At 38.7% G+C, this 15,066-nt stretch overlaps 1 protein-coding gene across 3 annotated transcripts in view; it reads left to right on the plus strand.

The window, feature by feature from the left end:
- Window positions 1–2,976: 2,976 nt before the first annotated feature.
- The window catches only part of FAM3D (FAM3 metabolism regulating signaling molecule D), a 37,700-nt gene continuing 25,610 nt past the window's right edge, over window positions 2,977–15,066 (plus strand). Inside the window, exons 1-2 of one of the 3 annotated variants that reach the window (XM_087883750.1) lie at window positions 2,977–3,333; window positions 3,424–3,536. The gene's annotated coding sequence lies outside the window, so the exon portion shown is untranslated. The remainder of the gene's footprint in view (window positions 3,334–3,423; window positions 3,537–15,066) is intronic. The other 2 variants (XM_034408785.3, XM_034408786.3) reach the window with 2 other exon arrangements.

Raw genomic sequence — 15,066 nt, forward strand, 5'->3', positions numbered from 1 at the left:
GCAAACTAGGATGATTTTTTTTGCAGCCTTTGGATGTAGGAAGAAAGACACCAATTCATTCATTCGTTCGTTCATTCATTCATGCATGCATGCAGGAGTGGTGCAGATGAACTGGGTGAGATAATTCCTTTTTTACTTAGAACTTAACCCTAAAATGAAGGAAAAAAAAAAAACCAGGAAAAGAGACTCTTAGATCTATCTGTTAAAGTGGCGAATAACTACTTAGAGAAAAATCCCAGACCCAGAAGAAAGGAACTAAGGAGAGAAGAGTAAAAAACTTTTACGAGGCCGTACGGATCTGGATGGGGAGAATAGACTCAACCCATCCAAGACCGAGTGGCTGTGGTTTCTGACGTCCCGATATAGTCAGCTGGTGCCATCGCTGACTATTGGGGGCGAAGCATTGACCCCCACGGAGAGGGCTCGCAACTTGGGTGTCCTCCTGGATTCACGGCTGTCTTTAGAAGAGCACTTGACGGCCGTGACCGGGAGGATTTTTCATCAGGTTCGCCTGATCCGCCAGTTGCGTCCCTTTCTGGATCGGGACTCGTTACGCACGGTCACTCATGCCCTCGTCACCTCCCGTCTGGACTATTGTAACGCTCTCTACATGGGGCTCCCCTTGAGGAGCACTCGGAGGCTCCAACTGGCACAGAGTGCGGCCGCGCGGGTGGTGATGGGAGCGACGTGGCGCTCCCATGTAACGCCTCTCCTGCGCGAGCTGCACTGGCTCCCGGTGGTCTTCCGAGTGTGCTTCAAGGTTTTGGTCATCACCTTTAGAGTGCTCCATGGCTTAGGACCTGGTTATCTACGGGACCGCCTGCTACCACCAATAGCCTCCCACCAACCAGTACGCTCCCATAGAGAGGGGCTCCTCTGGGTGCCGTTGGCCAAACAATGTCGACTGGCGGCCCCCAGGGGGAGAGCCTTCTCTGTGGGGGCACCTACTATCTGGAACGAGCTCCCCCCCGAGATACGGAGGATTCCGGATCTGCGTACCTTCCGTCGCATGCTTAAGACGTTCCTATTCCAGCAAGCCGGCCTGACCTAAACTTCTCCTCTTTTAAATGGGAATTTTAAATTTGGTTTTAAATTATTGGGGTTTTAAATATGGTTCAGCCAAATTTATTTAACTTGTTTTATCTCTATTTTAAATTTTGTATTTATATGTTTTATTTCATGGCTGTTCACCGCCCTGAGTCCTTCGGGAGTAGGGCGGTATACAAATTTAATAAAATAAATAAATTTTAAAACACAGAAAATTGGTCTTTTAAACTGTGTAGGCCCTGGCTTGGGAAAGGCATTTTAAAATGCTCGAACTATCTACTTAAATAATTGACTTGGCCTCTATAAATTGAATTAAAATTTGATTAAATACCTGTCAATACCTGAAACGTAAGTGGAGGGCGCCACCTACTGATGAATGGAAAATATACCATACCCCAACAAGTCTGGGAAATTTGATAAGAAAAATAAACAACATTTATCTGGCGGACTACAGTGATACCTACTGTTCTATATTTATCCACTTTATGACTACTGAAGGTTTAACTGTGAGAACAAGGATCCTGAACTACCTAAAAGGAACTGATTGATAAATCCTGAGGTATAAAGAACTATGATTATTGTACTCTCTGAGGAGCAATGTTAGGCCTGAATATATGGTTTTTGGACTATTGAGTAAGAGTGGGACTTACTAAAATAAGACGAGATGCTCCATCAGGGGGAAATGAGTGGAATTTTAAAAGAAATGGCATTGATGTTCCAGAATATTAATGACACTATGACAAAAAATCACAGGAAGATAAGGAACCTAATACATGGCATAGATCAAAATGTCCAGAAAAACGAGAAGACAACAGAAAGAATGGAGGAAAAGATAGAACAGACAAATCAGCAAATAAAGCAAGAAGACAAGAAGAAGACAATAAAGATAATAATGACTGATGAAACAAATCAAAGAAAAGTATTTTAAGAGGTTTAAAAATGAAATTAGATAAGCAAGAAGATACTTTCAAAAGGGAGATAGGGGCTTGGGCAGACACCTTGGAGGCCTGGCAGCATAAGATGGTACAGATGGGAGAAATATTTAGACTGAATAGTAAAGATGTAGATGTAGGTAGAGATAAAGATCCAAGGGAGGAGTATGGGAGGCAAGCCAAAAAATGAATAAGAATTGAAGTATTAAAACAGGCAAGAGATGATGGATAGAAAGGAAATGCCTTTTAATATAACAATGGCCTGACTAAAAGTCAGAACAGAGGTAGAAATATGAATACCCACTTTTATATAATAGAATAAAAGCAATAACTAGACAGACAGATTATAGGTTGAAAAATTGTATAATTGTACACAATTGTAAAATTGTATTATTTTTAAATATGGTGATTGGCATTAAAACATTGAACAACTAAATAATGAAGGATTATATCACAATAAAACACATGTATCAACACTAGGACTAGCAACTAGCACTAGGACTAGTAATGGTGGCCTGACTAAAAGTTGGACTAGAGTTAGAAATAAGAAATAGGGGGAATATTAGTATACACATTTTTATATAATAAAATAAAAGCAATAACCAGATGGAAAGATTAGAGGTTGGAATATGATATTACTATATATGCTCAACTAATATTGTGATTGACATTAGAATGGCACACTGAAACACTGAACAATTAAATAATGAAGGATTATATCTTAATACAAACGTGTATCAACACCAAGATTACAAAAGCTTGACTAATATAACAAATATTATTAATATCATTATTGTTATTTGTATCAAAATAAACGATACCCAGATGCCACACTGTTCATGTATTGATGTTGATGTATATCTAAAAATAAAATAAAAAATATATTTAAAAATATTCTCCTTTATTGATAGAGAGAGGAAGCAAACAAATCATTAGACAATTGCCTCTTTTTAGTCATACCAATATTCTCATTCATTGGACTTTCTCATCAGCACTTGAAATATTTCCTTGTTCTGACTAATATATTGTAATTTGTTTGACGTTTCCTAAGAGAGCTGCACAATACCTGGGTTGAGGAAATTGTTTGCCGTGGCATATGTTCAGTGAGGTTGGGCTTGCCAGAGGATTTAATTTATAGCGTAGACATAAAAAGTGTTCCGCCTTTTACTTGTTACATTCTGGTTCTCCGAGTGTCGTGCCCCATTCAGCAATAATCTCCAGGAAGTAAAAGATGCTTGTGAAACACCCATCCTGGTAGAACAACTGAACTAAAAGTTACTGAGCAGAAGAAGAAGAACAGAAGAGCAGGTAGAATGCTGGATAAATATTGGTAGATGCTGGTGCATTAGTCCTGGTGAGTTTCAGCTTTATTCAGAAGACAGTGGCACACCTATACAGGTGCATCAATGGATAACTGCTATGGTGAATGGTATTTTATTTGCAGAATAAAAGCTTTCCCATATCTGAATGGTGGACTGAAGGAGGTTTGAGAAATGCTACAGTGATCAGCTTTTCAGCCAATCGGTGTTACTCTGCCTACAGCTTGAACTGCCGCAGGTGAGGAGATAGATAGATAGATAGATAGATAGATAGATAGATAGATAGATAGATAGATAGATAGATAGATGATAGATAATCTGCTATGAATGTATTCACCTGTCATTTTCTATCAAGTTGCTGTTACCATCAAATTTTTACACATAGTTATAAAATTAATCATTTATATCTCTTTTCCAACCAACAATAGAAATAATTCCATATTCTAAAGTATTCTGATTCTTCCCTATCTTTAATCAACAAAGTTAATCGGTTCATTTCTGCACAATCTAAAATCTTTTTTATTACTTCATCTTCCAAAGGTATTTTCTCTGATTTCCAATTTTGAGCATAAATAATTCTTGCAGCTGTTATTACGTGTATAGTCAAATAAATATAATCCTTTTTAATTTTGTCAGGTAGGGTACCCAATAGCAACAACTCTGGTTTGAATTCAATACGTAGTTGTGTCATTTCTTCCAGCCAGGTTTTAATTTTAATTTGATGGCAAGAATATGGTTATAGGAATGAACTTTTATAGTGGTTTGGATGACGATTAAGATAGAAACTGTCGGAACAAGAAGAATAAAAAGAACTGAAGAAATTAACACCGAGATGTCACAGGGGACGGATGATTGATGTATTAAATGTTTGTTTGTCTTAAAAATGAAAAACTTTTTTTAAAAAAGTTGCTGTTAGAATGCAGATTCAGGTGCTGCTGAATAGATTTGGCACTATAGAGCAAGTAGAAGTGTCCTGATTAAGAATCTTCAATTGTTGCAAATCGCTTATGTCTGCCAGTCAAGAATATAAAGATAGTTCTAAAAAAAAAAAATGCAGAAAAGAAAAAGAATCCAAAACGAAGAGGGTGCACCGTTTTAGTAGCGCAGAATACTAATGAAAAGGCTAAAAAAGTGCCTGTTTGCATTGCTCCAATACCTCTTGTGATAAGAACTAAGCAAATTTGTTTTTAAATGAAGTGTGTGCTTGACAGCATTCATTAATGCTTTGCACCCGTCTGTCCCACCACGAAAAAAAAAACCAGAGCCACCTCTATAGTGTTGGAAGAAATATCCATCTGGTTCAGTTTCAAGCCGGGAGAAAGACACTGGAAACATGGAAGCTGATTGGAAAGATGGTATAATGGTGAAGCAGAACCGCATGGGTTCTGGTGCAGCTGACCACATGGAGTTGAGAGTGGGGGGTATTTATACCTTCTCTTGGCCTTTGCACTTGAACTTCCTGTTCCTGTGCAAGAACATGTATTCTATTGGCTGTTGTCAGACTCCCATGGGGCCATGTACAAATCCTAGGACAGTGTTGGCGAACCTTTTCAGCATTGAGTGCCAAAACGGGAGAGTGTGTGCACTCCAGGAAGATGATCTTCCGATTTCAGGTGCATGCGTGCATGCGCACCGCCACCTGGTCTTCCAGTTTCTGGCACGCATGTGATGTGAAGACTAGTTGGCTAGTACACACGCATGCACCATAAACGAGAAGATCATGTTCCCCGGGTGGCTGCACTTCCGGTTTCTGGCGCTCCCATGAGCGTGAAGACTAGCTGGCAGGTGCGCCAGAACCCAAAAAAGCAACAGGCAATGGCTCACATGCCTGGAGAGATGGCTCTGTGTGCCACATCTGGCACATGTGCCATAGATCATGGTCCTAGGAGTTTGTCTGAGCTAAGTTTGGTTGAAGTTTGAACTGCTAGGGGTGGTACAACTGAGATGATGCAATGAAAGGGCTTTGGGCAATTCCTATTGTGGCTGAGGACTAATCCTACCTTTGTTGGATCTTGTGTGAGGGTATTTGCTTATGAATAGAGCTAGCTATCTCTTTATCTCTTAAGTGCTGATATCTGCTGAGGGCTATTAAGAAAGGTTTAGCATGTTTCTCCATTTCTCATTCCAGGGAAATCTGCCTTTTTAATATTTCTCAAAACATTTCATTCTTCTAGGCGAGGGTGGGTACTAACTTTCTACAATGCTTTACAAAAAAGGAGGTCATTTTTTAAAAGTATAATAATCGCTCTCTTCCTCCCTTCTCCCCTTTCTATTTTCCTAACTCAGTCACTGATTTAAGGTTCCTGTGAAGTCGATGCACATCATTCACTGTCTTTGTTTCTTCATAACTGTATTCTTTGGTTGAATTTAGACAGAACAGGATTTGCTCCCTGGGGCTTTCATTCCATATTCATCCCTCCGGCTGGTATCACAGGATTCTTGGCATAATGTCAAGTATCCAGGCTATAAATCATTTCCGAACATGTGGCATATAAATCTAACCCTTCACTTGCCACATGCCTTAGAGAGAAATGGAGATCAGAAAGAGAAGAAAAAGGAGATGTCAGGCACAGAACAGGGGAATACGGGGGTAACTTCATCCAAATTTGACTCCAGGTTGTTGTATACTATGTTTCCTTCCTGCTCATCCTGTAACCCGGGTGGATTAATCCTGAGAAAACAAAGTTCTCAATAGAGAAAAGTCTGTCACAGACATGTCTGTTTAGAATAGTAATACAAGTTGTCCTTGACCACAATTCAGCCCATAATTTCTGTTGCTAAGTGAGACATGTGTTAAGTGAATTTTGCCCCCCATTTTAGGACCTTTCTTGCCACAGCTGTTAAGCGAATTGGGTTTCCCCATTGACTCTGCTTGTCAGAAGGTCGCAAAAGGGGATTATATCACCCAGGGACATTGCAACCATCATAAATATGAACCAGTTGCCAAGCATCCAATTTTTTAATCACGTGACCAAGGGGATGCTGCAACGGTCATAAGTGTGAAAAATTGTCATAAATTGCTTTTTTCTTTTTTTATATATAAAATATTTTTTATTAAACAGTTTGTCTTTAAAAACAACACAAAAAACAATCACACATATGTAAAAACAAAACATGTCAAAACGTAAAGTATTGAACATTAATGGTAATTTTATAGCATTTCGTATCAACTTACGTACTTTGCTTTTGTAGTTCTCTATTCTATCATTTCTATTTACTACTCAGAAGTAGAATAATCGCATTACTCCAACATATATATATATATATATATATATATATATATATATATATATATACATTATAATATTCATTTGTTCTTATCTACACATTTATATTCATTTATATTTACCTCTCTTTACTTAATGTTGTTCAATTACTTTAAGTTTCATCAACATTAAGTTAAACATTTCTTGTTCTGATTTCTATTTTCGAGCCAACTGTACATTTTATTCCATATTTCATAATAGTCCGAATCCTCTCTCTCTTTCAACTCCATAGTCATTTTATCCATCTCTGTGCATTCTAGAATTTTCCTTATTACAGTTTCGTCTGCCGGTATATTTTTTTGTTTCCAATTTTTTGCGAATGTGATTCTTGCTGCAGTAAGTATGTGCAATATAATGTATTGAAGGTTTTTATTCATTTTCAGGTCCAGTATTCCTAATAAAAACAATTCAGGTTTCATATCTATTTTTTGCTTTGTAATTTCTTCCAACCATTTTTGAATTTGACACCAATACTTCCTTGTGATGGGGCACGTCCACCATATGTGGTAGAATGTTCCGGATTTATAGTTACATATCCAACAATTAGGTGATAAGTTGGGATACATCTTGGCCAATCTCGCTGGTGGCAAATGCCACCTATAAAACATTTTATAGAGGTTTTCTTTGTAGGTAACTGCTGTTGTCAGTTTGTAGTTCCTTTCCCATAGTTTGTCCCACTGTTCTAATTCTATGCTGTGGCCGAAATTCCTTCCCCAACTAATCATCGTTTCTTTTACAACTTCCTCCTCCATTTTATGTCTTAGTAAAAGTTTATATAATTTTGTAATGATTTTTCCTTCTGTTCCCAATAAAATTTTATCCAACTCCAATTGTTTTTCATGTATGCCAAATTGTTCTTGATCTTTTTTTAGTCTTGTTTTAATTTGTAGGTAGGGCCATCATTCTATATTTATTCCTTATATTTTCAATGTTTGCAATGATTTTAATTCTCCTTTCTCGTCTAAAATTTCTGAGTATCTTACCATTTTACTGAGGTCTATTGTATTTGGGTGTGTCATTGCCTCCATTGTTGATAGCCAATTTGGGATTTTCATATAGTGGTGTTTTTTAATCTTTACCCAGACATTGTATAGAGAATTCCTTATTATATGCCTCTGAAAATATGAATGTGTTTTATTTTTACCTTCCCAATCAAACCCGTGCCAACCTAGTTGGAGATCGTGCCCTTCTAATGCTAATATTCTTTTGTTTTTAAGTTGAATCCAATCTCTTAACCATGTCAGCACTGCTGCCTGGTAGTAGAGCTCCCAGTCTGGGAGACCGAAACCCCCGTGGTTCCTACTATTTTGTAACAGCTTAAATTTAATGCGAGATTTTTTAACCTGCCTATATAAATTGAGATATTATTTTGTTTATTTTTTGAAAAAATTCTTTTCTAATCTTACCGGTATCATTTGAAAAAGGTATAACAGTTTGGGTAATATGTTCATTTTAATTGTTGAAATTCTGCCAGTTAGTGATATTTGTAATTTGTTCCAATTTTCCAAATCTTTTTGTATTTGTTTTATCAGTGTATTATAATTATCTTCTTTTATCGTCATAAGTTGCTTTTTTCAGCATCATAACTATGGTCACTAAATGAATTGTTGTAAGTCGAGGACTGCCAGGCATAGGCAACTTTGGAAGTCCAAAAAAAGTTATTCAGTATTGCCTTCATCCGGTTTACAATTTTGGCTTTATTCTGCTAGAAGCAGCCTAGCTTCACCCCTTTAAAAGGGTTTTCAACTAAAATTATCCAGCGACTTGAATGCAAAGGAATATGACAAAATGACAAGTTAGCTTTGTGCTGGCAGTGAATTCGGGAATTCCATTTTGATCTGCAAGCTGCAGTGAACAAATAATTATGTTGTCAGATTTGCCCAAATATTGGAATGGCATAGATTTCAAGGTTTAGGTGGCTCAGTGGCTAAGACGCTGAGCTTGTCAATCGAAAGGTCGGCAGTTCAGCGGTTCAAATCCCTAGTGCCATGTAACGGGGTGAGCTCCCGTTACTTGTCCCAGCTTCTGCCAACCTAGCAGTTCGAAAGCACGTAAAAAAATGCAAGTAGAAAAATAGGGACCTTTGGTGGGAAGGTAACAGCGTTCTGTGCACCTTTGGCGTTTAGTCATGCCAGCCACATGACCACGGAGATGTCTTCGGACAGTGCTGGCTCTTCGGCTTTGAAACGAAGATGAGCACCGCCCCCTAGAGTCAGGAACAACTAGCACATATGTGCAAGGGAAACCTTACCTTTACCTGAAATCCAGTTATAGATATCGTAATTTTCACTATAACTTTAGACAATTAGTCATGGTAGAATAACCATTCCAGTATGGCACCCTGCCAAGGTATTTCAGTTATAAATCCCAGTATTTGCCTTGGTTACAATGGTTGGGAATTTTAGATAAACAGGTAGTCCTCTATTTACAACAGTTCATTAGTGACCGTTCAAAGTTACAACAGCACTGAAAAAAGTGACTTATAACCGTTTTTCACTCCCATGACCGTTGCAGCATCCCTATGGTCACACGGTTTACAGTCAGCTGCTTGACAACTGACTCACCTTTATGACAGTTGCAGTGTCCCGGGATTACGTGATCCCCTTTTGCGACCTTCTGACAAGCAAAGTCAGCGGGGGAAACCGGATTCACTTAACAATCATGTTACTAATTTAACCACTGCAATGGTTCACTTTACAATTGTGGCAAGAAAGGTCGTAAAATGGGGCAAAACTCACTTAACAAATTTCTCACTTAGAAACATAAATTTGGGGCTCAATTGTGGTCGTAAGTGGAGAACCACCTGTAGTGGTCATCACATCTGCCTTAATTATTTCGTGCAGTGCCAAGATTTCCTGTCATGTTGGCATTAAAACATCTGTATTTCATCATCGCTCAAGAATTAACATTTATTTGACTAGGATGTATATCAGTTATCATACTGGAATGTGAGGGTCTTTAAGGTCCTATCATTCCTGCCATGGTCCAGCAGCTTTTTAAAAGCCTGTCCTTTGAAATGGAAACCAGTTATAATATTCTGGGCACGAATATTCTGACCCTGAAACCAGCAGTCACAGGCTACAGGAAATTGCCTTTTGTAAAACTTTTTGATTACTATGAAAAGAAGGATTAGGGGAGACATTGATAGCAGTGTTCCAATATCTCAGGGGCTGCCACAAAGAAGAGGGAGTCAAGCTATTCTCCAAAGCACCTGAGGGCAGGACAAGAATCAATGGGTGGAAACTAATCAAGGAGAGAAGCAACTTGGAACTAAGGAGAAATTTCCTGACAATTAGAACAATTAATCAGTGGAACAACTTGCCTCCGGGAGTTGTGAATGCTCCAACACTGGAAGTTATTAAGAAGAGATTGTCTTCTTAACCATTTGTCTGAAGTGGTGTAGGGTTTCCTGCCTAAGCAGGGGGTTGAACCAGAAGACCTCCAAGGTCCCTTCCAACTCTGTTATTCTATTCTACCTGTTGGAAGAAATATCCTTCTGGGTTCAGCTCCAAGTGGAGAAAAAGACACTGGAAACATGGAGACTGCTTGGAAAGATGGTTTAATGGTGGACAGGATCACATGGCTTGAGTTCCTGAACAGAAAAGGGGTCCAGATGCTGCGAGTCCCTGGGTTTTTAATGCCCTCTCTGGGTTTTGAACTTCCTGGGGCACAGGAAGAGTATCCTGATTGGTTGTCAGACTCCCAGGGGGTGGGGGTCTTAGCTTGCTTTGCTGGCTGATGTAATCTTCCCAGGTGCCATGTGGTGAGTTTCTGTTGCTAGATGGGTCCCATTGTGTTAGTTTCTGTTGCTAGATGGGTCCTATTGTGTTGCAGATGATGGTCCATTAACAAAGATGGAAGGGAATTGAGTTTCTGCCTCTGGCCCATTGACAAAGGGTGGGGGGACAGGAAGGTGGGAGTTGCTTCGTCTTTAAAACATGCTTCTCCATTTCTCATCTAGGGAAACATAATATTCTGCCTTTTTAATATTGCCTAAAATATTCCATTCTTCTAGGAAAGGGGTGGGTGCTAACTTCCTACATACCCTTGAAATGGCTACATCTGAAGGTCCAGAGGAGAATTGGAATATTCCTGAATTCTCTGAAACATTCATGTCCTAGAATGGTTGTTTTTACTTATCCCCACACTTAGTTCACCAGGTTTTCCTCACATTTAGCAGTAAAATGTCCTGATTTATCAAATTTTTAGCGTGGTTTGCATTTTGGCGTTGTGGTGAAGGGCGGTCACGTTTTCCCATCTTGTCGTTAGCGATGTCTGTTTGGATGAATGTCTGCATTTGGGCATTATATTTGGATTAATGTAAAATTCAGAGGGCTTAGCCTTGAACAGCACAGTGATTACTATTCATTATCCTTTCTTGTATTTCTAATTATCTAATGATCAAAGTTCCCTGGGCAGATTGTAAAGTGACTTAAAGCATTAAGAATTTCTAAAAATTTTCTAAAAAGAAAAGCATCAAAGTACAAAGGAATGCAGTGCAATTAATAAATTTATTTACTTATTTATGTAGAAAATTTATATTGCCCCCTATCCGCACGTGGCAACTCAAGGCGGCTTACAAGGACATAAAAACACCTTATAAAAGAAATAAAAAGAATAAAAAGTAAAATAACAATAAAATATTATAATAAAATAATAATTTTTCTAAAGGGTGGAAAACATGGAATCCATTGTCACAATGCAGAATGGGAACTTTAATTCCCTATAAAGCTATAGATGCCTGAGAGAAGAGAAATTGTTTTCCAAATGGCTCCCCCAAATTAAACTTAAAATCATGCTTCTCTGAAGACATTATTCTAAAAATGGACCATCACTACTCTCTCGCAATCAGCAGCCTTACTTCAGTTGACAGGGGCACTAAGAATGGGGCATCCAGCAATGGTAAACTGTTTTGATAAGCACTCAGCAATAGCACTTAGATTTACCAGTATATACCTCTTCATAGTGCTTTTGTAGCTCCCTCTAAGTGGTTTAAAGGGTCAGCATATTATCCGCAACAATCTGGATCCTCATTTTACCAACCTTGGAAGGATGGAAGGCTGAGTCAATCTTGAGCCAGACAGGATCGAACTGCTGGCAGTGAGCAGAGTTAGCCTGAAATACTGCATTCTAACTACTACATCACCACCTTGCACTGTGGAAGAAGGGATGCAAAAATTGGACCCATTGCTTGGGCCTACAGCCATGGGCTTACATTGTCCTGTTTTGACCATAGGTTTATTTCTACTAGAGCAGATCAATCTAATTCAACTTTCAGTTCTGACTTCCGGGGAAGAAATGGGAGACCGAAGACATCTCCTCCAGAATCACAGCTGACAACTGGAGTGGAATGAAGAGCCAGCAAATAGACTGACTCTTTGTCATTCCTCTTGTGACAAGGAGAGGACTTGAGATCACCTATAAGTGCTCCGGACACTTGCTCCTCATGAAGAGACCACAGAACAGTGGTCTCTAGTGGGTTTATTGCTCAAGGCGATAAGTGTTGTGGCTAGTGGTGGGATTCAAGTAATTTAACAACCGGTTCTCTGCCCTAATGATATCTTCCAACAACCAGTTTGCCAAACTGCTCAGAAAGTTAACAACCGGTTCTCCCGAAGTGGTGCTGGCTGAATCCCATCACTGGTTGTGGCCCACCAGCGTCAGCGGAGTTGGTGGCAGACTCAGACAGTGAGGAGGTTGGGGAGGAACATGGGCCAGTCCTGGAGTCTGGGGCAGACTCTGATGAGTGCTCTGCATTGGAGGCAGAGATGGGGCCAGGGCCGTTATCAGCTGCCTTTGGAGTCAAATATCAGTGGGGCAGAAGAACAGCTGGAGCCTGTTCCCGATGTGCACATGCGCAGACCTGCCAGGAGAAGGGAACAGCTAAGGAACAAGGGTCAACTCGGGAGTAAAAGTACAGGTGGACGGTGAATGGCCCCTCCCATAGGGAATAAAGAGGAGCGAAGGGGAGGGGAGTTTGCAGGAGACAATTAGTTCAATTCATTAGGGCAGTGTTTCCCAAACTTGGCTATTTTAAGATGCATGGACTTCAATTCCGAGAATTCCCCAACCAGTATGCCTGGTTGAGGAATTCTGGGAGTTGAAGTCCATACATCTTCAAAGGGTCAAGTTTGGGAAACACTGCATTAGGGTGAAGATCTGTTCCTGACTTCTTGCCAAGTAATTGCTGCTACAGCGTGACGTTTGGAAGATATCAGCCTGGCAACTCTCCAAGCCTGATAAAGGTCTGTAATTGTGAAATCTCATGAAAGACTGTTTGCTGGGACTTTGCTGGAGAGGAATTCCCTTTAACCTAAATAAAAGAGGTTTTATCGGGACGAGGAATCTGCTTCATGATCTTGGGAAGCCTAGGTCAGAACAATAAGGGGATAGGCATCTTGCTCAAACTGCCTTTAAAAAGATGCTAAGTTTGCATAGTTCTTTTTCTAATCACTTAAAAATATTACTTGATAGCTGCCTTTCAGCTATCGTTGATTGACAAGTTTGATAGCATCAGTTGAGTTTCTGTCAATCCTTAGTGAAAGAAGTTTTAAATACAAGTTTCAGGACTTTAAAAAATGGATGGGGAGAAATAAACAGCAAAAGAATGATTACTGCTTTGATTTTAGGATGTTACAAAAGGACAAGGGATCTAAACAAATTTGAAATAAGATTTTGGAATTAACTATAAGACACCTTCTCATGGGAAAAATGCTTTTGTTTTGAATACTCCTTTTAAAAAAAAAAAGATAGGATGAGTCTTTGAGAGTTGGATACTAGTGAAAACTAGAAGAAATGAAATTCTTTAATTGTTCTTCTTACAATTAAAGAAGAATACTTAAATTCAACTTACAAATACAGAATAAAGCAAAATATTTTAATATTGGACACACTGATGGATATTTTGAACAATGGACTCAGACTTTAATTTAAAGTCTGTACCCTATGGAACAATCTACCCCCAGAGATACGAGTGATCTCCGACCTCCGGATTTTTCGTCGGGCCCTAAAAACTTATTTTTTTCAGTTAGCCGATCTGTCTTGATTTTAGGGTTAGTTTTAAAATTTTAATATTGATTTTAATTGACAAGTTTTAAATTATGGGCCAAATTTATAAATTATTTTAACTTTATTTTTAACTGTGATGTTATGTATAGATGTTTTTATCTTGGCTGTTCACCGCCCTGAGTCCGAAAGGAGAAGGGCGGTATAGAAATTTGAATAATAAATAATAAATAATAATAAAAAGTGTCTGCCTATATACTGTAGATAGATTCTGTTTAAAATATGTTATGGAAGAGGAATTTGTTTTATTTATTTCATTTATTGAGACTGATTTGAAAGTGGATTTAAAAATGGCAGGATACAAGAAACATCAAAAAAAATCGCACTGTGCATACAAAAGTACATTGTCTTAATAACTAAAAGGGATATACAAATAATAAGAAAGTGACCTGGATGATGTAAGTCATTTTCTGTGCTACAGTGCATTTTTATTAATTATTTTAATCATAATGTGTATTTCTGAGCAGGTATTTTCCTAATAAACGTTCCCCGGATGGGAGGGTTAATAAATGGCATTGCAAAATTCACAGAGCTGTGAGTTGCATATGATTTTTGAAATGCAAAATTAAATGCATTTATTGAAATATCGACTGTACCAAGCAGCTTTCTCCCAATCTTCATTGCAATAGTCACCATCTCAAAGCATATTATTATACTTCTGGAGGGCAATGATTTGGATAAACACTGTAATCTTGATTTGTTCCTTATAGTTTGTTCCTTGATTTGTTCCTTATAGCTTGTTCCTTGATTTGTTCAGCATCCTTGTTTAGACAAGAAATAGATTTCCACTTGTGGATTACACAGCTGTGTTTACCTTTGTGATACCTTTGTACTGTGATTACGTGCTTAACTCAATTATTTTCTCTTTAAACTTTTAATCTGAAGGCATCAAAGTGAAGCCGGATCTCCTGTAAACCACCTTACAACCCTTGTATTGAAAAACAGTTACAATCAATTCTCTGGGGAATAGAAAGAGGAAGCAGAAGGGGAAGAAAGGGAAAATAGAAAGAGCTAAACTCTTGTTGGCTTAAAGAAGCCTGTGCGTTGGTTTGTGTTGAATAGTAAAGTAAAAAGCATTAGGCAACAGTGTTTCCTGGTCATATTTTTCCATCGCAGTCCATTATCTTAAGCTGCCCATCCTCTTCAGTCTGAAAAAGCTCCATGGAACAATCTTGGAATGTAGTTAAATCTCTTGAGAAAAACTGCAGTCCACTAGAGAAATTACTTGTGCAGTAAAACAGGACATCCATCCTTGGTCAACTCATATCACCTTTCAGAATGTCACTGAATTTCTCATCACAACTTGGTTGTCTTCTTGCAGACGTTTTGTTACTAACATCTTCACTGCTAGAAGGAATGGGGTTTGCTCTCTTTTTTATGTTTAGGAGATGACCAGGCTAAGCCTGATGGAGGAGTCAAACATGTCATCAGCCATCA

Source organism: Pantherophis guttatus, chromosome 2 (assembly GCF_059756535.1).
Source record: "Pantherophis guttatus breed Tessera chromosome 2, ASM5975653v1, whole genome shotgun sequence".
In the NCBI taxonomy this organism is placed as follows: domain Eukaryota; kingdom Metazoa; phylum Chordata; class Lepidosauria; order Squamata; family Colubridae; genus Pantherophis; species Pantherophis guttatus.